Source organism: Narcine bancroftii, chromosome 10, assembly GCF_036971445.1.
Source record: "Narcine bancroftii isolate sNarBan1 chromosome 10, sNarBan1.hap1, whole genome shotgun sequence".
NCBI classification, from domain to species: Eukaryota; Metazoa; Chordata; class Chondrichthyes; order Torpediniformes; family Narcinidae; genus Narcine; species Narcine bancroftii.
This window is the reverse complement of record NC_091478.1, coordinates 71,906,324-71,931,446: the sequence shown is the minus strand read 5'-3', so window position 1 is coordinate 71,931,446 and position 25,123 is coordinate 71,906,324. Positions and strand designations below refer to the sequence as shown.

At 41.7% G+C, this 25,123-nt stretch overlaps 1 protein-coding gene across 2 annotated transcripts in view; it reads left to right on the top strand.

Annotated features, from left to right (window-relative positions):
• Positions 1-15,506: 15,506 nt before the first annotated feature.
• zfhx3b (zinc finger homeobox 3b) overlaps positions 15,507-25,123 on the top strand; it is a 524,157-nt gene continuing 514,540 nt past the window's right edge. Inside the window, exon 1 of one of the 2 annotated variants that reach the window (XM_069901315.1) lies at positions 15,507-15,682. The gene's annotated coding sequence lies outside the window, so the exon portion shown is untranslated. The remainder of the gene's footprint in view (positions 15,683-25,123) is intronic. The other variant, XM_069901314.1, reaches the window with a different exon arrangement.

The window sequence follows — 25,123 nt, the reverse complement described above, 5'->3', positions numbered from 1 at the left end:
TCCATCCAAATCGAGTCCAAGTTCTTTACTTCTTATATTACTTAGAAGAAAGATCTCTGGATTTTTGGTATATTGCTTTTTGTGATTTTATTTAATACCTGGTTTAGATCTTCCCAAAACTTTTCCATTTTCTCACATGCCCAAATTGCATGTACTGTTGTTCCCGTTTCCTTCTTACAGCGAAAACATCTATCTGATACTGTTGGGTCCCATTTATTTAACTTTTGGGGCATGGTGTTTAGCCTGTGTAACCAATTATATTGTATCATGCGTAACCTCGTGTTTGTTGTATTTCTCATAGTTCCGGAGCATAGCTTTTCCCATGTTTCATTCTTTATCTTTATGTTTAGATCTTGTTCCCATTTTTCTTTGGGTTCCCATCTTGATGACATCTCTCGTGAAGCTGGGTGAGCAGACTGTGGACAGTCACGACTGGGTGACTGGGACCAGGAATCAGAAGCATTTCAGAAGCATGTGGTCTGATCCTGAAACACCCCACAGTCACTTCAGATTTCAGATATCAGATTTTTTTTTCCTCAGAGTACATACATGACATAATATACAACCCTAAGATTTGTTTTCCTGTGGGCAAGGCAAAATAACCACTTATTGGTAATGCAAAAATGAAACTGTATTCAATGTACACATGTAAACAAATAAAGAGATGTAAACAGCTGATGTACAATACAGAGGAAAGAAACAAACAATGAAGTGCAAAAGTAAGATTCCTTAATTGAGTCCCTGACTAAGTTTATTGTTGAGGAATCCGATGGTAGAGAGAGGTAACAATTGCTCCTGAACCTAGTGGTGCGAGTCTACACCTCTGGCATCTAGATCTCTTTCCTTATGGCAGCAGTGAGAACAGAGCGTGTGCGAGGTGGCGTGGATACTTAATGATTGCTGCTATTCTCCAATAGCAATGCTCCCCATGGATGTTCTCAATGGTGGGGAGGATTTTGCCCACTGCCTCTTTCAGGGCTTTACACTCGGGTGTAATGGTCCCCACATTAGATCGTGGTGCAGCTGGTCAGCACACTTTCCACCACACATCTTTAGAAATTTACAATGACAACTGTGTGGCTCAACAACACCATCTACACGTTCACTGACGATAACATGGTCGTGGGTTGTATAAAAAGGGACGATAAGCCAGCATACAGGAGGGAGATGGAAAACTTGGCTGAGTGATGCACCAACAACAGCCTTGCACTCAAGGTCCTAAAAACCAAGGAGATGATTGTTGACTTCAGGAAGGGAAAATCAGTAGTATATGATCCAGTGATCCTAGGAGGATCAGAGGTGGAAAGGGTGAGCAAATTTAAGTTCTTGGGAGTCACTATCTTAGAGGATCTTTCCAGGACCCAGCACACAAATAGAATCATGAAGAAAACATGTCAGCGCGTCTACTTCCATGGGAGTTTACGGAGTACGACATTGGAAACTGACAAATTTCTGCAGATGTAGGGTGGGAAGTGTGCTGACTGTCTGCATTATGGTCCGGTATGGCGACCCTAATGCCCCCCGAGCATAAAGCCCTGCAAAAGGTAGTGGATACAGCGCAGGACATCACAGAAAAACCCTCCCCATCATTGAGAACATCTACTGGGAACGCTGTCATCAGAGATCGGCAGCAATCATCAAGAATCCACACCCAGCGCATGCTCTGTTCTTGCAGCTACCATCAGGAATGAGGTATAGGTTCTGCAAGACACACCATCAGGTTCAGGAACAGCTTCCACCCCTCCACCATCAGACTCCTCAATGGCAAACTCATTCAGGGACTCATTAGGACTCTTGCTCAGTGGCATATCTAATGTATGACAGGTTTGACACATACCTGGGGCGCCACTTGAAGGGGGTGCCATTGAGCAGTGTCTATTAAAGTCAGACAAGCCATCCTCAGATAGTGAAAATATAATTTTCTTCAGCCTGACACTTGGTGGTCTCCTTCACTGCCCTAGGCCCCCGGTGATCCCCGCACCTTCCCCGATAACGAGAAGTGGTGCATGGAAGGATGCATGTATAACCTGACAGAGCCCAATTCCCCCAGCAGCACTGCCACCCCCTCCACCAGTACCACCGTCAGCCAGTTCCACCTCCCCACCAGCACCACCCCCCTGCCCAGCGCCACCTCTCTGCCAGCGTCACCCCCCCAACATACAAAGAACACGCACCTCTTTCTTCTCCGCTCCTTCCACCCTTCCTCGTCCTCCTATTCATTATCAACCTATTAAAAGTCTGAAGTCCACCAAGGCCCACTCTCGCAAGACTTCCTTGTCGCCATTTATTTTGATGCAAGGAATGTAAAAGGTTAAGCCACCCTGCCATAGGCGCTATTTTCCGTAGATACGTCCTGCTCTTGCTTTTGCATTCTGTTGATTATTTTTCTCTGTATTGCACAGTCAGATTGTTTACATTTCTTTATTAGTTTACATGTGTACATTGAGTCAGGTTTTTTGCCCTGCCTGTAAGTGGTAATTCTGCCCTGCCTGCAGGGAAAAAGAACCTCAGGGTTGTATGTGAATCTGATTTGGAAAAATATTAACTTTTCTTAACAGGATTTCCCAAGAATTAAACTACCAGTTTAATCTACCGGTGTAAAGCTTTCCTTATCCACAGCTACAAATGCTACTGAGTCACTGAGTTCACATATGAAGAAAAAAGTAAGATTTTAAAGAATTTAAATGAGAAGGATCTGTTCATTCCATTTAACTAATTTCACCGTCTTAATTTCAGGAAACCAAAGCAAACTATTTCCATTCAGTTTGTTCCTTGGCACCGATGGTTCCACTTGAAATCAAGAAGCTGCTTAATTTCCAGGTCTGGTGATGCACTGCATTCAAATCAACACAGAATATTATAGAATCATATTGCACTAATACATCTGCCCCTCCCACCATCAGTGAATTCTTCATATTAGGATCATCACTGACAGGAAATATTCAGAGGCTATCACATACTTAGAGGGAGAGTTTGAGCACACCATGTTTAAGTAAAAGCCTAGTTTTCTTTTCACCTCACATAACATCATCATTTTTTTAATTTTTTTTGTAGCCAGTGAGAGAGAAGTATGGAATAAACTAAAACTTGACTGCTTGCATGGAAAGGGGGCCCTTTAGCTTTGAACGGAGTCCCCATAGTCCAAAAAAGGTTGAGAATGGCTGAGTTAAAGGATGAATTATTCTGGTTCTGCTATTCCCATGACTTGGTTTATAGCTACTGTCAAAGAATGGAGTTGCACACTTGTTTTAATCGAACCATAGAACAGGACAGAGAAGAAAACGACTTTCAAATAAAAAGTGGAATTCATTTCTTGAGTTCTTAAGTGAATCCATTGAGATGGGTGGTAGTCCACTTCATAAATGAAGTTATTTAGACTACTTAACCAATCTTTCCATACTCTTTCTTCAAGTAATCCAGAATTAATCCCTATCTCACTCTCTGTAAACTTCCTCTATCTCTCTCTCTGCCTTTAATTTTTTTTCTTGCCTTGAAAGGTGCAAGTCCTTCCATTCCTGACTCTCCTCTCTTCTCCAAACTTTCTTCCCAAGTAATATTTTTAATTAAATTTTGGTGAGGTTCAGATTCATTTCCACATAACCACCTGGCAATCGTCTATACAATTACACAGCCATGCAATTGTCTCCTGGTTCGGCCCATATCCATTGCACAAATTTCTTTCACAATTCTGGAAACAATGATGTATTAACTTGTTCATACTCCATTCATTAAAGCTGACTCCATACAGTCATTTGTATTTCAACGCTCACTGTATATCTCAAAGCACTTCTCAACAAGTTGAATGTTTTGGAGTTGTAATTGTCATACTAAATGGTCCAGTTAATTAACAGGGAATAAAATTAACAAAGAAATAAATAGCTAGATAATGTCTTTTTGGTGGCATGAGTAATTGAAGGATATATTTTGACTTTGCCATGGGGTCTTTCACATCCATCTGAGAAGACTGATGATAGCATCACTGAGCAGCCTCTCTAAACGACAGCACCTCCAACTTTACAACATTCCGGCCATGAATTTTAAAACTAGCTTGTCTGTTTGTGTCTATAGAATGAGATAAATTCAGTGGGAATTAAAATAACAAAATGTGCACAAAAAAGAAACAGTGGAGTTGAAAAACAAGAAGCATGAAAATATAGTCAAATATATAGGGAAATGGAGACATCTTAAAACCTGCATTGTCATATATTAAATTGTTCATAAAACTTCTCTGTATTAATCACAGCTCAATGAGGTGTAGTTTGGAAATTATCTTTTGATTTGTCTCTGTAACATTATAAGGCTTGGGGCATGCTGGAATGAAACATACAAAATTCTCATGAGGCTTAACAGGGTAAGTATTCAGATGATATTGCCCCTGGTAAGGGTAACTAATGGTAGAGAACAAGTGGTCTGCCTTGAGATAAGAAGAATGTCTTCAGCTAGAGGCCTGTGGATCTTTGGAATTGACCACCTAAGATCTAAGAGCCTCCATCATTGAATACATTTGTGCAGAGATTGATAGATTTTATTTAGATGATAGGGAAGTCAGGGTTTGCCAGGACTTGAGGAACTGAGTTACAGGGAAAGGTTAAACAGGTTAGGACTTTATTCCCAGGAGCGCATAGAAGAATGAGGGAAAATTAGAGATATACAAAATTATGATGGGTATAGATAAATGCAAGCAGGCTTTTTCCACGGAGATTAGGTGAGATAAAAATCAGAAGACATGGGTTAAGGGTGAAAGGGGAAAAGCCTAGGGGAACATTAGGGCTAATATATGAGTCGCATTTATTGGCTCTTGGACTGTATTCATTGGAGTATAGAAGGGTGAGAGGGATATCATAGAAACATTTCAAATGCTGAAAGGATTAGACAGAGTAGATGTGAATAAGATGTTTCCCTTGGTGGGTGAGTCCAGGTCAAGAGGGCACAGTTTTAGAGTTAGAGGAAGCCCATTTAAAACAGAGATGAGGAGAAATTTCTTTAGCCAGAGGGTTGTGGATTTGTGGAATTCATTGCCACATCCAGCTATGGAGGCCCGATCATTGGGGGAGTTTGATAGGTATCTAATTAGTCAGGGTATCAAGGGATATGGTGAAATGGCCAGAAATTGAAATTAGATGTGAGAATGATTTAGCTCATGGCAGAGAGGTGGAGCAGACTCGATGGGCCGAATGGCCGGCTTCTGTTTCTTTATCTTGTGATCTTGAGAACTTCTTCCAACGGAGAGTTGTGATAGCGTGGAACGAGCTTCCAACAGAACTGGTGAATGCAGGCTCAGTTATAACAATTAATAAAAATATGTACAGGTACATGAATGGGAGAGGTATGGAAGCAGACCTGCTGGAACTCACAGGAGCCCTTTCCGACACTTCATGGGGCAGCTCTGGCACCTCCTTGTCCCCATTTCTGGTGAGCTCCAGCACCTAAAAAATTAGCACTGCACCCCTGCATGGAGGGATATGGAATGGGTGCAGATCTGTGGGACAAGAGGGAATAACCATTTGATACACACTGAAAAGGCTGGAGGGCCTGTTGTGCAGTAATATTCAATGGTCCATGATCTAGGGTTAGTTTAGCAAAGTATTGCTAATCTCGATGAAAAATGGGGTAGGTTTGAGTAGCTGAATGCCTCCCTCTATTTTTTTCCTGTACCTTCTAATGTTCTTGAAAATGCCACCTCGATGCAAGATATTGCTGCTGTTGTTTCATTCTTGGGGTTCAGTGTTGACACTGTGCAATGGAATGTGAAACCCGCCTTGATTGGAGTCCCTTAGGATATTCTGGGGTTTACCCCCTTACCTTGGTTGCAGGAATGAGATGCAACAGTGAACCAAAGTAAGTTGCCTCACCAGCAAATTTATATATGTATTTTCATTCAATTATGATGCCTTTCAGCAACTGAAGCTAAAATGATGATGTTTGCAGTTGCGATCCAAGCATTTATGATTTGATTATGATTTAAAAAGGAAAAAAAAATAGCATAGCAATATAAAAATGGGCACTGGTGTCTCACATCCTGATAACAAATGGGATTGAGTGGACTGTTTCTTAACATGGAGAGGATGAAAATGCCCCCATATTATTGGAAACATTTGAATTTTATTTTCAATCTTTCTTATGATGCAAGCTATATACTGAATACCCTTGATCGTTAGGTGCTATTATTATTTGATGTTACTGTAGCCTTAGCAAGCCTGGGAATCTGTGAAAGTGTCCTGAACTGCGATCCTATTTAAGTACTACACTAGATTGTAAAATGACCTAATTTGTATTCCTAATAAGGCTCTGGAAAACTGGCAACCTAGCCTCTGTCGTGTGTTCCAGAGTACAGACTGCAACCTCAAACATTATTCAGAACGAAGAAAACAGAAGGATTTAGGCAAACATTCAGTAATCATTACTGAATCCCTGCCAGCTATTCCAGATTCTTGCTGACTATTTCCAGAGACTGATTCAGTGGGAGGGCATCTCTGACAGCTACACCTAAAAAAGGAATCTCTGGGAATCATAACGTTGGGTGGTCTGTGACTGACATCAGTCTACCTAAAGGGGTTTATTCCTTCGGTTAAACCGTAACAACAAAACTGAAAACCAGCTTGCAGCTTCTGAGAATCCTGTATCCTTGAGTGAAAAGCTTCTAATACTATAATGGCCTATGGTTTTGTATACTAAAATTCTTATTTCTGTACCAATATGAAAAGACAATTTAAAAACCAGTAAACAAATGTACTATCACTGAAATTGCTTTTCATCTTGATGTGCAGATCCGATTGTTTGCACATAGGACTGCATACCATTATATTAATAGACCCTTTCCAGCTCAAGCTCTTTATACAGTCAACAGCAGCTGCTTTCTTGTGGGAAAATGAACACCACTGTCTCGAAGCAACTGAGGATGCCTAGAAACTGGACTCTCAATGTCTTTTTTGCAAAGGCTAATGTTTACAGTTTTCATTGTTGTTCAGTACTGAAAAAAAAATGTCTAGGTTTGAAGTTTTAGTTTTGAGTCTGAAAGTGCACGACTGTTATATTTATTTATTGAAGCCAATGTATTATAAAATTACTGGATCTATTCTCCATTAAAAGTTAGCATTTTAATGGGCTTACCTGCTAGTGTTTTATTATTGTAGGACAAGTAATTTAAACAATGATTAAATTATTGGTTTTAACCAATCACATCGGAGGTGGACATAAAAAGCAATGCCTGCATCACATTAGCTTAATATCAAGTAATGTCTTTATTAATAGCACATCTATTTATTTGTGGCATGTAAAATTTTAATCACACTTTAAATAGGTGACAACATCTGAAAAAAGTGTTTGGCTGGTGTAAATGCTGTTTGCCATTTTTAGGGCAATGGCATCTAAGCGTCATCAAGTGACAAGCCAATGCATTTTGATGCAAAATTGTTGTGTGGTTCAAATTTAAAACTGCATATTAATGAAGTCAAGGCCCATTTTAACTATTTTAAGGGATAAAAATAACTATTCAAACTGACATTTAATGAACTTTTAGGAAAATACGGGGATAAACGTGATGTCCCAAGAAACATGAAAATGCCAGGGGAAAACTGGCAATTTCTGCCAAATTTCTTCACCCATCATGTGGTGCATTTGGGGAAACCCCAGACCTTCTCTGCATGCCTAACCTGATGTGTTTAGCCATCATTCCACTTAGTCACACTTCCCATCCATTGTTCCCTAGCATCAATATAACAGTTCATTGGTAACAGCCTCCCAGGTTAAAAATGAATCCACATCTTTGAATCCTTAATATTATGTAGAAACATGGCTTGTACATCTATGTATCGAGCAATTTTCTGTTTTAACGTTAATTATGTAATCTTTCAACATTGTGAAACCTTTCCAGCAATTTGGAGAGAGCTTCAAGAATGTGTGTGTGCGTATATATAAAATTGTTTTATACATAAAATGCAGTAATTTAATAAATGACATTAATTTATGTTGTGCCTTCCATATCCTTTAGAATAATAAATTACTTTCGAAGTGCAGACACTCTTCTTTCCTTTGACTCAAAGTTTACCATTCAACTGGTATTCATAATATTGAATTCTAGAAGATTGATTCTTGCTTTTCAATTTGTATTAAGGGATCTTTTATGTCCATCACACTTGTTTCCTGAAAAAAGATTTCTAGCATTGCTGCATTGGACTCAGTTTAGGATCTCCTGATTCATTGCCAGGCTGGCCTGTTTGTACCAATAGAATGTGCATCAAGAGTGTAAATTTTTAAACTCGCTCACAAGACTCAATCCGGTTTTTGGCATCATTAAGGGAATTATGAATGAAATGAGTTCAGGATCGGAACAAGGTGTGTGCATTGAGCGTGGGCATTGCACATCTGTGGATCCAGCAATTTTTGTTTTAACATTAATGATGTAACTGACTATGAAGCATTTCCAACTCGCTGGAGGAAGTGGAGACAGTTACAATAATGAATATTATATTATATAATTTATATATATATATTTGTTTGTGTGTGTACCTGTAGATAAATGTTGATATAGAGATATATCTGTTGATATAGAGAGAGAGATGTATATATCTATAGATAGATATTGTTTTATACATAAAATAGAGTCGTTTAATAAATAAGATGAACTTATCTAGTGCCTTCATGTTGTTGTTTCATCAAGCGTGGTTTACAAATTGCCAACTAAAATCACATTTGTAGATCTGAATGGGAGTGCAGGGAAAGAAAGAATTAAATTATTCGGTCATTCAAAACTTCAGAATCTGAATGTAATGACTGAAATATTTCCAAGTAATCCAAGATGATTTAAAATTAAGTGGGTCATCAGGACTCTTTCTTCAACAACAACAACAGCACCTACTGTCTAAAGATCTGGAGACCATCGTCATAAACAAGTAATGATTTTCTGTATCATAAGGAATATAAATCCGCAAGCAATAAAATGTTGGTGAGTTAGACCCATGGAATAATATCTGTTCCCAGATGCGAACAAGTGGAGGTGGAGGAGTTGGAAGTGGCAGGTGGGGACAGGATGGATTTTCAATTGCGGAACAAAAGTTTTCTCGCTCGTGATATGATCGGTTTGGAACTTTGTTTCCAAAGTCTTTTGATGCCAAACATTGTGGCTGTTTCGTGTTGACGCCGCTTAGGAAGCGCCCCGACACTTCGACTCTCCCATGAATCAGTGACTTGTTTCCATCGGCGTGTAGATTTCGTTAAGAGCGCCGTGGTTGCTACATCACCGACAACAAGAAGAAGAAAGTGGTCGGAGTTGGTTTCGAACCTCCCAAGCGCAATAAACTGGGGACCGATGTCAGATGGAGCAGGTGCGCCAAATTCCTCTGGCAGCTCTGCGATAGATCGCATCAAAGGCCGTGTCTCTGGCCCGTCAGAATCAGCCCGAGACTTCACAAGTTGGAGCAAATGTTGCCTTTGCAAGATGTCATGCATGCAGAACTTTCTGACCCTGCAATCTGTGGGGTTGGGATGAGCTTTATCGATCATTTCGCCCCAGGCGTTAAGTTTCCAGCAAGTGAAGGCGAGTGAACCAGGGTCCCCCGTTGTGCCAGCGGACCTCAGGGCAACGAGGGTCCTGCTCAGGGGGCAGTAACGCTGCAAGGATCTGCATGGCGATGAGATCAATGCATGAAGACTGTCAGATCATCCACTCCTCACATGCATTCCAAGAGAGAGAGTGTGCATACTCCCGGAGACGAGCTCTTCTGCCGTCTGCGCGTGCCGTGCCTTTCGTCCTGGGTATTGTAGTTTACCCAGACGAAGCCCCAGCCAATCAAGTGTAACGAAAGCACACACCAGACTACAACACCCACAAGCCTCTGCGGGCGGCACCTCCGACAACCTTTCCACATCGAACGCGTCACCTGCCAGAGGCTGACGTCACCATGCTCGGCTGGGAGATCACGTGCGATGTTCAGGTGAGGTGTTGGTTGGCTGGAAGGTCGATGCGAAGGGAAATTCCCTGTTCTGAGCCTCTCAGTTGCTGCAATGAAACGACCGACGCCATAGACCTTTAGGGCAACAGGTCAGCAAACTCCAGTCAGTGCCTTTGCAAACTGCAATGTGTAAACCGTTGCCAGTTATCTGTATTCAATTATTTTGCAATCAAAATTCAAGCTGCACACGTTTGGTTTGAAATGCTCTAGTAGTTCCACATATTGTGTTGTGAGCTGAAAGCAGGTTGAATGTGATTTTAATAAATAAGAATATGTGATATAAAACATCAAGGTTGCTTGATGGAGCTTGGAATTGCAAAAAAAAAACGAATATATTGTTAGAAACTATGTATTTAATGCATCTGTTAAAACAGTCATTCCACATCATTGTATTTGATCAATAAATGGCGTGAAAGGTGTATTTTTCACGTCATGATACTTGATATAAGAAAAGTAGTTTGTAGTACATCGGTTTCTAAAACATCGAGCATCGAAAATAAACGTGAACAGACGTGACATATAAAATACAGACAGTGCGATTTTTAAAATTTGGACGTGAATTGTAGGCAATTCATATATTTAGCGCTGTCATCTTTTCCAATCGGAGCCCCGTTGATGGTCTTCCAAAATGCTAATTGGGGGGAAAATGGCCAGAATTCCGAACTCATGTTAAAGGAGAAAAGAATGGTGCAATTTTGTTATGAATTAATAGAGAAGATATTAAAATTAACAGCATTCCCCCCCCCCCACCAAAAAAAAAGACCTTGCGCTGCAACGAGAAGATCTGTCCAAAGAAAAGTTTTAATCTGTACTCTCGTGGGGACCTGCGGCTGGTGACCTGTCTGCAAAACCATGAACGGAGTGTGCAGCGAACAGTTCCAAGGCTCTGCCGAAGGAACTAACTCCCCATGTGTGATGGCATGCCCACGACAGCAGGGGAAATAGGAAAAAGGCGATGGAGTTTATTTTATTCAGAGGGTAACATCAGTTTTGAAATACAAGATGCTGCTCTAATTAAGAATGTTTAGGGCATGTATTGCCTTCATTAAAAATAAATTGCTCACCACAGTTTGCATGCTCATATCAGTTCGTTAACTTAAGCACGCCGTGTTGACATGCGAATGCTTTCAACATGATACTCTCTGTGCATCTGATGTGTCTGTCGTTTTATGTTTAAATAGACTATATACATGGTGTGGACACTAGCTTCAATCCAATTGAATGTATATCTAGAGCTCTATCTTTCTATCTGGATAGATACACACACACGTGAATTCGATTGAAGGGTTTTCGACTATTCATCCCATGGTTCTCTTGAGGTCTCGTCGTGTGTTTCTGTGCGCGTCTGTGCCCTCGTCTCCGTCGGTTTCTCGGGTATAAAACGTGGCTGTCCATGACCATTGGAGTGGGGTCTGAGCCAACTCCCTATCCTTTTTCTGAAACGTCTCAACCTGGGACTATCTGAACAGTTATTCCCCATCATCAATTACGCTGATGTTCAGTTCTGTTGATAACACACGCTCCGTCCTATTTTTGTTTTAAAAAGCATACTTTAAGTATGCTCTCGCCGCATTTCTATCACTGAGGAAATTCCGAGCAACCTTCGGGACCTGTAGCCAATCAAATCTCCGTGATTCCTGTCGGAGTCGACAGTCCACTATTATTTTTTTTGAAAACGTTCTTTAGCAGGTCAACCCCATTGAAATAGTTCAGTCGATGACATTCATGTCAATTGTAAACCCGAAATAACGCGTGTTTTAGTGCCTAACAACAAACAAATATAATTTAGAACGGAATAGAATCATGCAGTTTGCACCTTATTCGTGTGCACCTTATTGTTTAAAAAAAAATCGGGATGTTACCATTTTTGCTTGAAAATAGATCCCGAAATGTATTTATTTTTTATTCCGTGTCACGTACACATCGTCTTGAAATGAAAGGATAAACGTTATTAGGTGGAATTTTTAAAAAAAACTATTTCGGTGCATTACCTATTTAAGGAAAACGGATTCCCTGCCTTAAAAGTATGAAATGAATACAGGACTTTGCTATCCTTCAAAGTTTATTCCCGCGCGGTTTCTTTTTGGCAAGAGCAAGTGGACGCACACTCTTTCCATGATACAAATGTTCAATTTGATTTGCATAAATTATTTCGAGGTCAATGTTTTATAAACTGTATTCCTCTTCATATGGAGGAATGAAGGGCCGTTTTTGACAGAAAGGCTACAATGTGCCTGGGAATCAGCACTTTTTGTTCATTGAAATCTTGCTGCCAAAATTATACCAAAGGATATTAAGGTCTAAAAGAAATCGGGGTTGGGAAAGGGAGAGAGAGGAGAGAAAAAAAACCCTCTGTCGACCTGGGAGATTATCTCACCAATATCGTTCTCTGCTTTATCTACACGCGGACAACATTCACCTAAAAATAACGGGTGCCAACAGCTTGCAGATATCCTTTAGGTAGCACTTGACCCTCCCTCACCCTAAGTAATGAATGCAAGCGGCAATTTTCAACGAGAGGATTCGATGTCATTTATCTAGAACACTCAAGTCAAATTTCTGAAACTGATGAAGAGATCATTTAAACTTAAGCAAAACTATCTAATCGCCGGTGCGTTATAAGCAACGCAATTTTCCCGTTTGCACTGAAATATTCGTTTGTTTGTTCAATGCCACATCAATGCCCAATAATCATTAGGGTGGTACCAATTAATATAATGAAGGTTAATTATTAGTTAATGGTTTTTTTTGTCTGAAAACACAAACTCAACCGGCCTGCAGCAGCGAAGAGTCTGCGCAGAGAGAGAGAGAAAAAATGAACTCGGTTTTAAAAAGGGTAGATTATAGTTTTAAAATGTCATAAAGAACTTGGTCGAATATGAATTAATAGCGATTTAATTTTAAAAATGTTGGTAGAAAGTCAGGACAACGTTTTGAATTCAAACTCTTCTCGGGGTTGAGAGAATGTGGTTTATTTTGTTTTAAAAACGATTCGAAAAGAGAACACTTTGGCTGTTGTTTTCACCGAAAATATTTCGCCAATTATTTCGTCGCAGAAGATTTTGTTTTCTACTTTGTTGCGGTTTTTTTTTAATCGCGATCCAAATGTGCCCCCCCCCCCCTCCCATCACCCGATATTCTAATCTAAACCCATGTAATAGCTCAGCAAGTCAGGCGTCTTTCTGAGAGGATGTTAGAATTGTTGTTGCCTGCATGTACATATTTACAGCTGGGGCTGTGGAGAAGGTTGGGATGGAGAGACGAGAATTGCTTTGGGCGGTCAGCGTTGAACATCAGAGGGCGCTGCCATTGCACCTGCAAAAACCCCAGGCAGACACAATCACCGTCAACCCATCCTTCATTCATTCCACTCCACTATCATTTCATCCAAAAGGAATCAAAAGGAGGGGGGGGGGGAAGGTCCCGTTAATCTATCCCGTACGAGCGCCGCGGTGTCCTGAAATCCCAGCATTTCATTGCCCTGGTAACTTTCGCCATCTCGCTTGAAGAACAACTTCCAATCCCCCAATATGTGATTTTTTTTGCCCTTCCACAAGCTCTGTGAGCAATTCATGTTTTATTCATCAAGCCACATTACACATACGTGGAAAATGTATTAAACATATAGATGAAAAAGTATAAGAAGCTTGCTGGGAAATAACAATTGATCTTTGCAACAAATATTTAAGCCTGGCTTTCCCATCGCCTACCTCGCTTCACTAGGAGAAGCACTGGGTATTTAGCGGCTAACAATACATTGTAAATAGGTCAGTTTTTTTAAAAACAAAAATTACTACTCAACGCATTATTTCTTTGAAGTGATCGAAAATAAAATGCACATCTTTAGATTTGCTCGTTTTTAAAATCGGGTTAAACGCCGAGGAAAGGCACCAATACTTTGTAAACGCTGATTTGTTAAAAATATACATTGAATTGTAAAAAGTAAAATGCAAAGTATATTTACCCAGATTTGGGTGACACTAACTTGCTGTCTGACTATTGCTGTTTTAAAGACACGTAGCCAGCTGTATGTTTAATGTAAATTTGCCATTGATCCAGCGGTTTATATAATTGCTGAGCAGATAAAAAATAATTGTTGGTTGACAGTGGGTTTTTCGCGTGGTATTCGACACTGTGCTCAAGCTCCTGGCTTTTATTTGTGTTGTTGGTTTATTTTTATTAACTTCCTAACAAGCATGAAAACTGTTCGAAAGATCGCCGATCGATTGCAGCGAATTCCGTTACATCCCGCTCAATACAGAGAATAGAACACCTTCTAATCCAATTCAAGCGAAGTAGCAATAGCTAAACTCCTGCGGGAACCTGAACAAACTCGTGTTTGTTTTCCCAGATTTCCCTGTTTCTTCTTTCAGGAAATTTGTCTGATAGCTTTAATTCTGGAAATGTTTTCCCTGCATTGCTTTTTCCCCTCTATTATTTTCCCCTCAAATGGTCAACTCTCTCAAAGACAATGCGGGTAGCCGGACAGTTGGAGGAACACATGCAGGGCAAAAGAGAGAGAAAAAAATCTATCATTTGGGTCTAAATTGTATTCGAACCGATTTTTTACAACGCTCTCTGTTTCGACAGAGAGCCCACAACCAAGGTGAATAAACAGAGAGACACTCATTCTCAGGTGATGGGAATTCCCCAATAATATAGATCAGAGAGGAAAAAATAATAATTTTAGAAGCAAATAAGGGGATGAGTGTTCATTTATTTAGAAAGAGGTGAAAGTTCTGTGTTAAGCTCCTATGAGGGTTTTGTGAAATATATGAGAAATTGAGAACCCGGGGAAGATATTGACCTCGCCGAACGCAAGTTTCGTACGTGTGTTTCTCAATTCCACGCATTCAAAGGTAAACTTCTTGGAATTTTAAGGAAAGACAGTCCAATAATCAGTCTAAACGTAAGAGAAGCTCCCTTTAAAAAAAAGAGTTAAATGAACTTATTCTTGTGTATTTCACTGAGTGTCAAAAATAAATGAATTCCAAAATAATGGATTTCCTGCTTAAACTTCCCTAATTCCAGCGTGAGGAGGAAAATAAACCCTAAAATTCTCATCTTCCAAGGGTATTCTCGTGCTGTTACTGTTTTGCAATTAAAAACAATGCATGATATGGGGATTAGAAATTAAAGCTCGTCTGTCCACAAAACGATCGCTTCATAGTAGCAGGGGTAAAAATGAGAAAGGCACGGCGACTTGGGAAGAGATAGCAGGGACTGCTGTTAATCAGGACGAGAATTAATGAATCTATGCAGAGGGGCTGGCTTTTTTTTCAAGCAGATCGCCTTATTATTATACATATACAGTAGATTCTTCCTTCCCTCCCCCTCTCGCCTGCATTTGTGTACCAGTCAGTATTTTTTTTTTCCATTTTATAAATCTCTATCTCTATATTCCTGACTTTGTGGCTGACTCCGAAAAGCGTCACTTGAATATTGATCCGAGGTCGCTAATTAGCCCTTCCCGTCGTGCCTTCGTAATGAAGCACATGCGCACTGAATTAATCACAGCCATTTTTGCACGGAAACTAATTAGCAGAATAAAGATCCATCGACTTTTTTTCATTGCGAGTTTCGCCCTCTTTCCCACCGCGCTCGCTGCAATGTTGGCTGCCGGAATGCCCTGACGCGAGTGCCGCCGGCCCCACCACTCTTTGTATGGGATGTTTACCAGCTGAGCAGGATTGCCCCCTTCCCCTGTTCCACCCAGCAGACGGTGCACAATCGTAAGTTGCAACTTTTCCCCCCCTCTTGCCACTTTGCTTTCTTCTTTGTGGATGTGTTAATGACAGTCCATTGCCAGCGCCCCTCTCTCTCTCTTTCCCTCACTCTCTCCCCACCCCCCCCCCCCCTTTTCACTTTCTTTTTTAATTATTTGCAAATGGTCAATGACAAAATACAATCGCATCCGAGCCGAACTTGGAAGAGCGAAGTTTATTGTGATTTTTTTTTACCTGCATGTTTACATCCGCACACCAACCTGATCTTCAGCGACCGTCACACAGCGCCGACCCCAGCAGGCAGCATTGTGTTTCGGGCTTGCGAGCGGCTTGTTGGAAGTCAAGATCTATGTGTATGTGGTTGGGATTTGAGAGGATGAGACCTGGGCTTGCTGTTACTGCTGCCGACTGTGGCACGGTGCGAGCGCGGCGCTGAGGGGGCTGCAAGTGGCCGCCAGCTGCTCGGGCTCGGAGCCGCCAGATGAAGGCTGGAGCTCGGCGTCAGGGTCCGTCTTTCTCCGTGGGAGAGGGAGCGACGGGGAATTTCGCGTCGCCGTCGGGGCCGGGCTTGGCCTTTCCTCCTCCAGGCCGTTTGCTCTCTCTCTGTGCCTCTGGCTGGGTTGGTTGGGATGCGGTAGGCTAAAAGAGGTTGGATTTCCAAGTTTCTTCGTTTTGTTTTCCTCCTCGAGTCCCGGGATTGCGAGCCGGCGGGGTTAGGAGTTTCTATTCCTCTCTCTCCCTCTATTTTTAACCGTTCTTTTCCAGATTTTGTTTTCATTCTTTCTCAGTTGCTGGGCTGTTGAGGGGAGGGGGTGGGTGGAGGGAACGGTGTGTAGGGAAAGCCTTGATCCCGTGTTGACTTTATTTTCGGATTCTCAGTCACATGTGATCGATCGGTTTTGGAGAATGTGTTTAAAAAGAGTCGGAGAGGCAGCGCTCAGATCGGAAGAGAAATCCCGGAGGAAGGGAGAGGGAGAAGGGAGGGAGAGAAGGAAGAAATGAAAGGGGGGGAAAACACCCACCTCTTGCAGTGAGTGACAGAGTGGCGATCTGGGGCGAGTGGGTGAGAAGGGGCAGATGAGAGAGGAACCGTGGGGAATGAAGGGGGGGGGGGGGAAGAGAGATAGGGAGAGAACGGCGAGATGAAAGGAAAGGAGAAAGGGCAAAGGGCGACCGACGAAATGGAGAAGCAAAGCAGGGAGAATGAAGGGGAAAGCGAGCCAGTGAGATGCGGCATTGTTGGACGAGAGGATAAAGGAGCAACGCGCAGGGAGCTCCGATTGGGACGAGATAACGCAGAGAAATCAAAGGATGGCATCGGCCCCCGTCAGGGAGACATCGGGCAGATTTAATCAGGGTCGGGGGCAACTCCAATTCAGAAAAAAAAGCCACCAGGAGATAAACTGGACGAAGTGACATGGGGAAGGAGAGAGAGAAATAAAAAATAAAAGGAGCGGAGTGGTCGGAGAGCAAGAACGAAGTGGAGGGGAGACATGGGACGAGATGGGGAGATAATCAAGGCTCAATGGGGAACGGGGACACATCAGTCACTGAGATCATTTGTACTGCAAACACACCGTTTCAGTTCATGATGCTAGATCGAAGACTATTTTTATTACTTTTGTACACAAAAATCAATGGGGAATGCAAAGTTTATTGAATTGTAAGATGCGACGAGTTTCCCTTGTAACTTGTATTTATTTTATATATTGTACCGACACACATGACATTTTCGACGAGGTTGTAATACGTGTAACTGCTGGATTTTGCTCCTGTATTTGAATGGGTTCGGGAGGATTTGCATGGAGAATGGGGCACGAATTGACAACCTCCCCCCCCCCCCTCCCCTCCTCAAGCACCCTACCCCTTTCTCCACCCCCTCCCTGTCTCCCCTCCTGGCCGGGTCAGCCCGAGTTCGCTGGCGGCCGAGAGGAGGAGGGGGGGGGGGGTGCAGCCGGGTCAGGAGGCGCTCCCGCCGCCGGGTGCTGGCCGCGGACACCGGCCACAGCGCTCGGAACTGGCCTCAACGTGGAGCCGCCGCGCTCACCGTGGGGCTGGGAGGGAAGGAGGGTCCGAGAGGGGAGGTGTCAGGGTAATGAGCGGCAATTATTTATTTATATTTTTCTAACTGTAAAGCACTTTAATTGCGGTCCGTTTCTTTGCTGCTGCTTTTTCCTTCAGACACGTCCGCATTTTGGTCTGTTGCAAGACACCTGGTCAGACCTATTTTTAAATCGGCACACGAGGTGCATGTGCCTAACCCTTTAATTCTTAAGTGAAGGTCCCAGGTTGAGAGTCGTCGCCCAGACAATACAGTACGGTAGAATTATTTTTGATGCGATTTTAATTGGAGCTACAGTATTTAGAGAGTGGACTCAAATGGTTCTTAAGTGCAGTTTGTTCACAAGCATCTCCAAGCCAATGTAAGTGATCTGGTATGGTATATCCATTTACATGATAAGAAATGGAATGGAAATGTATGCAGTTACTATTTTAATAAACAATACAAAAAGCGCAAATTAAATTACGCATTCCCGACCATATTTAGTTTTTTCTTTCTTTCATTGTGTTACCTGAAAGTAACTGACATTAAAAATTAAAGACTACAAGTTGCTTTTCAAGCCGCTTCATTAGGGTACCACGGTGTTTTGGAGTTGTGTTGACACATGGCGTTAAGATCAATTATATTCACTTTAATACACATAAATGATTGAAGAATTTGAAGTGAGCGGGGTTTGTTTGTTACCCCCCCCCCCCTCTCCCCCTTCACCTCCAGTTTGATAGTTTCCATTTGTCATGTAGGTGCCTCATGTTGGAAGACGGTGATTTAGATTACATCAGTAGCTATTCAGTGTATGTATTGTTGAACGTTAATTCATCTTCAGATTTCCTTTTTGCATCAAAGCCGGTGCCTTTAAACCCCGCAAACTCATCCACAGCCGGGCAATTCACTTGCAAATGTCTGGACAACCCCAGTGGACCAGCCACTGGGAAAAAGAGTGGAAATGTTTTGGCTTCCTCTTATTGACTTGCAGTGTCGATACCAAGAAGTGACCGTTTTAGTACACGAATTTATGCTTTTTTGGGGATCAGAATTAGAGCGACTAACAGTGGGACTTTCGTCTGTTCCCAACATTCGATAAAAATACTGAAATTCACTGAGAACGACCGTGCTTACTGATAAATTGTTGGTAATTCTAAATGGGCAAGGATTTTGTGTGTGAGAAGACGCGGATGTACGCGTGCATGGGGAGGGGCTCCCTGCTATTTCGTATTTGAAAAACACAGTGGTGTCAGAAACCAATGCTATCCCTTAGTCTCTTCAGAGACTGTCTTGTCTTTTGACAGAACTGAGCGAGTCACGATTTGCTTGATACCTTCTCCCACTTAAAAAGAGGAGAGCACCAACAGTCTTTAATGGAATGTTTTGTGATGTACTTACTTGTACGGCAACTGTCAATATTAAATCTTTGTGGAGACAGCTTGTTTGTGTGTGTGTGTGGCAACCCCTCTGCTGTTTTGAAATAGGTGCTGTTGCAATTTGTATTTGCATTGTTTACGGTAAATATGAAGTATGGTAATAAAATAATTTAAAATGTGGTGGCAACTCGTGAACTTTCTGCATTTGCTGTTTTCCAACTTGGCTGAACTATTCATATTTTGTAAATGCAGTGAGCTGGTGGCTTTCATTTGTTTGGTGACTATAAATGCATGTGCTCAGTTCCTGTATTTATTTAATCAGATTTATATTGGTATAAAAAATGTAATTTACATTTCCTGTAGGCTAGGTGAAATAAATTCAGTAATTTATCCATACTTTGCATAAAAATTAAGTAAAAAAATTTGACTTGCATGTAGTGACAATTAATATTGTAGTAAGAGGGGGCACTCCTATTGATTAGAATTGCTGATTTTTGGTGCTTCCTTGACCAAATCCCATTCAATTTAGACAATTGTCCAGAAAGCAAGTTGTCTTCTGCTGTTTGGTTGGCTGATTGATTGACTAGAGAGCTAAAATATTCTGCTGAAGCCAGGAATAAAAGGCCATGTCCGCTTTGAGGTACCTGTCCTATATCAAGGGGAGGCTTGCTGAATGGCTGTGTGGGATATGATGCAGCCGTTGACGATGCCAGACAGAACTGTAGATGTCAGGCTTTGCACGGCAAGCAGATTTGAGCAGCAAGGCAGAATGATTCAGATTAACCTTCGCTTGAACATTGTTTAACACGGGTCTTTGAATGAAATGCACACTGGCACATTATGTATGTTTGTGTAAATTTGCATAAGCTTCGAAGCAGAGTACAATAATTGAGTTTGGTATTGTAGCTATGGTCTCTGCTGTAGGGGACATGGAATTATGTTTTGTGTTTAGCCTTTCCTACCATTTATCACATTTAAATTTTCCACAAAACAATGTACTTGTAAATAGAGGTGCGGGGGGGGGGGGGGGACGGGGGACTATTTTTCTTCCATCTCCCTTTGTGGAAGAGAGCACGACTAAGCAATAAATAATGAATATTTTGACAAACGGAATCAATGGAAATAGTTCAACATTATGATACTCAGTATGCTGGGAATAAGGTAAGCAGTGCAGTCTGACTAATCCTTTGTTGATGAGTGAAGTCACTGATTGCCTCTTTTCCGTGTCAGTTACTAAGGAGCTAAACAGAAACTAGACAGGAGAAGATAAAGTGCTAAAATTACTGAAGCTTTGTCTGCAGTCCATTTTTGCTTGAAATATCCCGGGAAAGAATGTGTGGTGCAGCCAGGAATGGTGGGAACAAACCAAGAAGGAAGCAGCCTTCAGTTTGAGCATAGCTTGCATCTGCCTAGTATAGACTTAATATTGAGACATCCACCATTTGAGTTAACTAAGCTAGTATATGGGGGGGGGGGGGGGGCACCAAACGATGTCAAACAGGTTTTGAGAAATGTGTGTACACCTAAAACAAACTTGGGATGGGGAGAGAACTGAAGCTAGTTCAGACAAAGCTCATTATCAGCCAGATTTGCATTTTTAAAATGTAACTGCCATGCAGAAACTAGACAAATACCTGACACTTTGGGTTAAGGTGCATATTTTGTTTGCAAGATATTTTTTATGCAATGCTAAATGTAGCAACTGTGATGGTTTTCTAAGAATTTGAATTTTGGGAGAATTGGATGCAATTGTGTAATAGGTCTGTCCAATAACTCTTCTGTATGTTTATCATGGTTTTCTGAAAATCTAAACAGGTTTCTATTTAACAACTGCAAAGATGCTAGTTTAGTTGTAGACACTGTGGAGAAACTTCAGGGAATGAAACAAAACAACTTCCCCCCCCCCCAGAAAATGTACCACAGTCTAAAAGTTCCTCTGTTGTTTCGGGCCAGCATATCACCACATGTTCTTTATTTTTAAATTCAGTGTTTAAAGTGGCTGTGGTATTCATGTGGCGTATGTACAGCATTATTATAGGCCCCTTTTTCTCTCTCTTTGTTTTGATTATGCTTCCTTGTTCTTATTTTCACTTCCCCTTGCTTCAAACACAGGCTTTGAACTCGGGCACGATCATGCATTTAAAAGGCCTTAAACGAAGAGTTGGTAAGGACCAACTTCCCACTTTTCTTCAATGGCCAAGTATGGAAAATGGCTCAGATAAGAGATTGGATGGTGGGCCAAGGCATTGCTGATTAAGTGGGACAGTAGTCCGTTGGTCCTTCTGGAGAAATCTGTATATGATCTATTTCACGGAATGGATGTTCATTTCACAGAGAGGGCGAAGCAAATGCGCAGCGTTGAAGGCTGTTCTTGCCTGGTTTTTACTCCCTGTCGTTGATGGTGTCCATTTAATCTTTCACTGCTGTATGTGAGAGAAATAGGGGAGAAGAAACACGAGTGAAATGTACAACGATGCAACTTCAATCTTTCATCACACTTCAGTCTGTAAAATAAGTATTAAAATGCTAATGCAGAAAATTTGATGAGAGCTTGAAGTGGACTGGCATATGCCACTGTGATATTCCCAACACGCCTGCAAATCAACAGTGACGTATTGAGAATTGAAATCCATAGTCACAAACCACTGATGTTGTTTTAAGTGACACTTTCAATTTGTATTCTTAATCTCTGGAAACAATGTGATGGGCTATTAATGCTGAATTGTAGCTCACTGTCTTTGTGTTGGCACTGCTTTAGTTGAAATTGCAGCGATCCTGCTAATCTATTCTGGGGAGCATGTTTTAAATTTTTTCTGGATTCAGAAAAAAAATATAAAAATAACTACATAAAAAATTACTGACAGCTCACAATGCAAGACTCTTGGATTTCCGGTTAAATATTGAAACAGTTTTAAGATCCGTGCATTAGAAAAGAACAAAAGATCAGCAGAGAACGTCCATCTTCGCAATGACCATGTGCAAAAGTATTCGACCTACTCTCTGGCTTTCAAATGGTTATGATGTGTAGATAATCAGGGAGTTATCTGTCAGAGTATTGTGCCCTTGAGCACCTATAAAACTTGAAATGTTGCCTTGGTTTCTGCTTCAACCCATAAAGGTGCAGTTGTTTTCCTTAAGTTATGAAACTCAGAAGAGAGAAACTTGGATCTTGTACTCTTTATCCTACCTCTCTTCCTCCCTTTTCTGTTTCTCCTTCTTTCTTTCTGTGCTCCATAAAGTAAAAACCTGTGGTGCGTGGCATTATTAAGAGAGTGTAACTTAAAAAAAGGTGCATTTCAGCTGGATATAAAATAGCATTGTGTCCCTGTAATTTTTTTTAATGGCATAGAAATTACTGGCCAATTTCAACATTTTGTGCAGTGTCTTTCCATTTTAATTTGGATGAGTTGGAATTTGTATGCCTAAGTTGAACCTTTTTCTTTGCTTCAAGGAAAATTAGTGAATTTTGCACCATCAACCCAGGATTAGAACTATTCTGCCCCTTTCTTGTATCACCTGCTTGCTTCTTAGTGCAGGCATGGTAGTTTTTGGTAAAGCAGTGGGTGCTTGGAGTTGGTACATTTTCGATTTGCAGTGGATAAGAATGTTTTGTATATTGATATCGTGCTTCCTCATGCATGGATTCGATTGGCTGGGTGGGAATGGAGCAAATTTATTGACAGAATGTTTAGGGAGCGAATAGACCTTTGGAATATTCTGAATATGGTTGAGTTTGTGATCAGTTTTATTCCTCTATTCGTAATGTGAGGTAGGAGGGCAAAAGTATTCGACCTACTCTCTGGCTTTCAAATGGTTATGAATATGGTGGGATGTAAACTGGTTGATTGATTGGATAGCCATTTCTGGGTGGCTGTCCTTTGCAATTTAGGATAACATTCAAAATGGGGAAAGTGATTTGGTAACCAGTTAGAGAGAAGAGAAACAAATGTTACTAATGAGAAAAAAGACGTTGATGATTGAGGAAAAATGAAATATGTACCAGTAACTGCATCAGATAGAAGAAATATTGTAAAAACAAAATGTCATTCCATACATGTAATAGTTGCTTTTAGCTCCACTGACCTGAATACGCCTGAAATTGTCTGATCTCAGAAGCTAAGCTGGCTCAGGGCTGGTCAGTACTTGAAGGGAAGACCGCCTAGGAACACGGGGTGCTGAGGATTTCTGTGAGGGGTGCTGGACAAAGTGGCGACTCTCTCTGCCTTTACTATAGACAAAAGTTAAAGAATTTCCTGCATGTTACCTTCTGAATGTAGTATTATGTGACAATAATGGAACCATTACCTTTGCTTTCCATCAGCCAGCTCCCCACCATGACTACCAGCCCCCCCACATCTCCATCGGGCACACAAAACTCAAAACGGTCACCAGTTTACCTATCTCGGCTGCACCATTTCATCAGATGCAAGGATCGACAATGAGATAGACAACAGACTCGCCAAGGCAAATAGCGCCTTTGGAAGACTACACAAAAGAGTCTGGAAAAACAACCAACTGAAAAACCTCACAAAGATAAGCGTATACAGAGCCGTTGTCATACCCACACTCCTGTTCGGCTCCGAATCATGGGTCCTCTACCGGCACCACCTACGGCTCCTAGAACGCTTCCACCAGCGTTGTCTCCGCTCCATCCTCAACATCCATTGGAGCGCTCACACCCCTAACGTCGAGGTACTCGAGATGGCAGAGGTCGACAGCATCGAGTCCACGCTGCTGAAGATCCAGCTGCGCTGGATGGGTCACGTCTCCAGAATGGAGGACCATCGCCTTCCCAAGATCGTATTATATGGCGAGCTCTCCACTGGCCACCGTGACAAAGGTGCACCAAAGAAAAGGTACAAGGACTGCCTAAAGAAATCTCTTGGTGCCTGCCACATTGACCACCGCCAGTGGGCTGATAATGCCTCAAACCGTGCATCTTGGCGCCTCACAGTTTGGCGGGCAGCAGCCTCCTTTGAAGAAGACCGCAGAGCCCACCTCACTGACAAAAGGCAAAGGAGGAAAAACCCAACACCCAACCCCAACCAACCAATTTTCCCTTGCAACCGCTGCAATCGTGTCTGCCTGTCCCGCATCGGACTGGTCAGCCACAAACGAGCCTGCAGCTGACGTGGACTTTTTACCCCCTCCATAAATCTTCGTCCGCGAAGCCAAGCCAAAGAAGAAAAAACCTTTGCTTTCTGTCCATATAAATAGAAAGAACAAGCCAGGGGCTTTTGGCATTCCTGTTTTATGATCATTTGGTACACGAGGTGGTTTGTTCCCCAATTTCACCTGAAGGAGAAAGTAAATCCCCCTTTCTCTGCTGCACTTACTGATTTTCGCACAAGATAAAAAATCTGGCTGTTTGGGAAAATTATGGATGCAAGCGTGCATTTAATTAAAATGGGTGTACTCAACTGCTACTTTCCCCAGGCCTCTTTCAAGTAACCTCATTGAAAAGAATGTGCTTTGCTAAATTAATTTGTAGCCCTTAGTTACAGTTCTACTTAATCTCTTAATGTCAATTTTTGTTCAGTATTTTGAGGGCCATTTAGCAGTACCTCCCAATGCAAAATAAAGATTAATTTTATCTTCCTGTCGGTGTGGAATAGGCATGAATAAACCATCAAAGTAGTTTGCCTTTTGAAGGAGGGCCATTAGTGACTGAAAACTATAATTTAAGGTTTAAAATTAAAATATTGAGAGGGCTTTCTGCAGTTTGCAGTTGGATGGTGGGGTTTACCTGCGGCACCAATAACCACGAACAGCCACTGGAGCTAAATGGGGCATTTCTGCTTGACGTGTTGGCCAAAGGTTTGCCCTGCTTTTATTTTGATTTTACTCGATTGGAGAGAAAAGAAAAGCTCGTTTCCATCTCTGTAAGAGTCCATTGTGGCCAGCGCCAATACCAGGTAGAACATTAATATTTGTGTTTTTTCAGTCCCTGACAGATGGAGCTTTGACCCTGCATGAAGCAGTCGGCTCACTCACTCAAACTGGGCGATGCTGTGGCCTACCTACAGT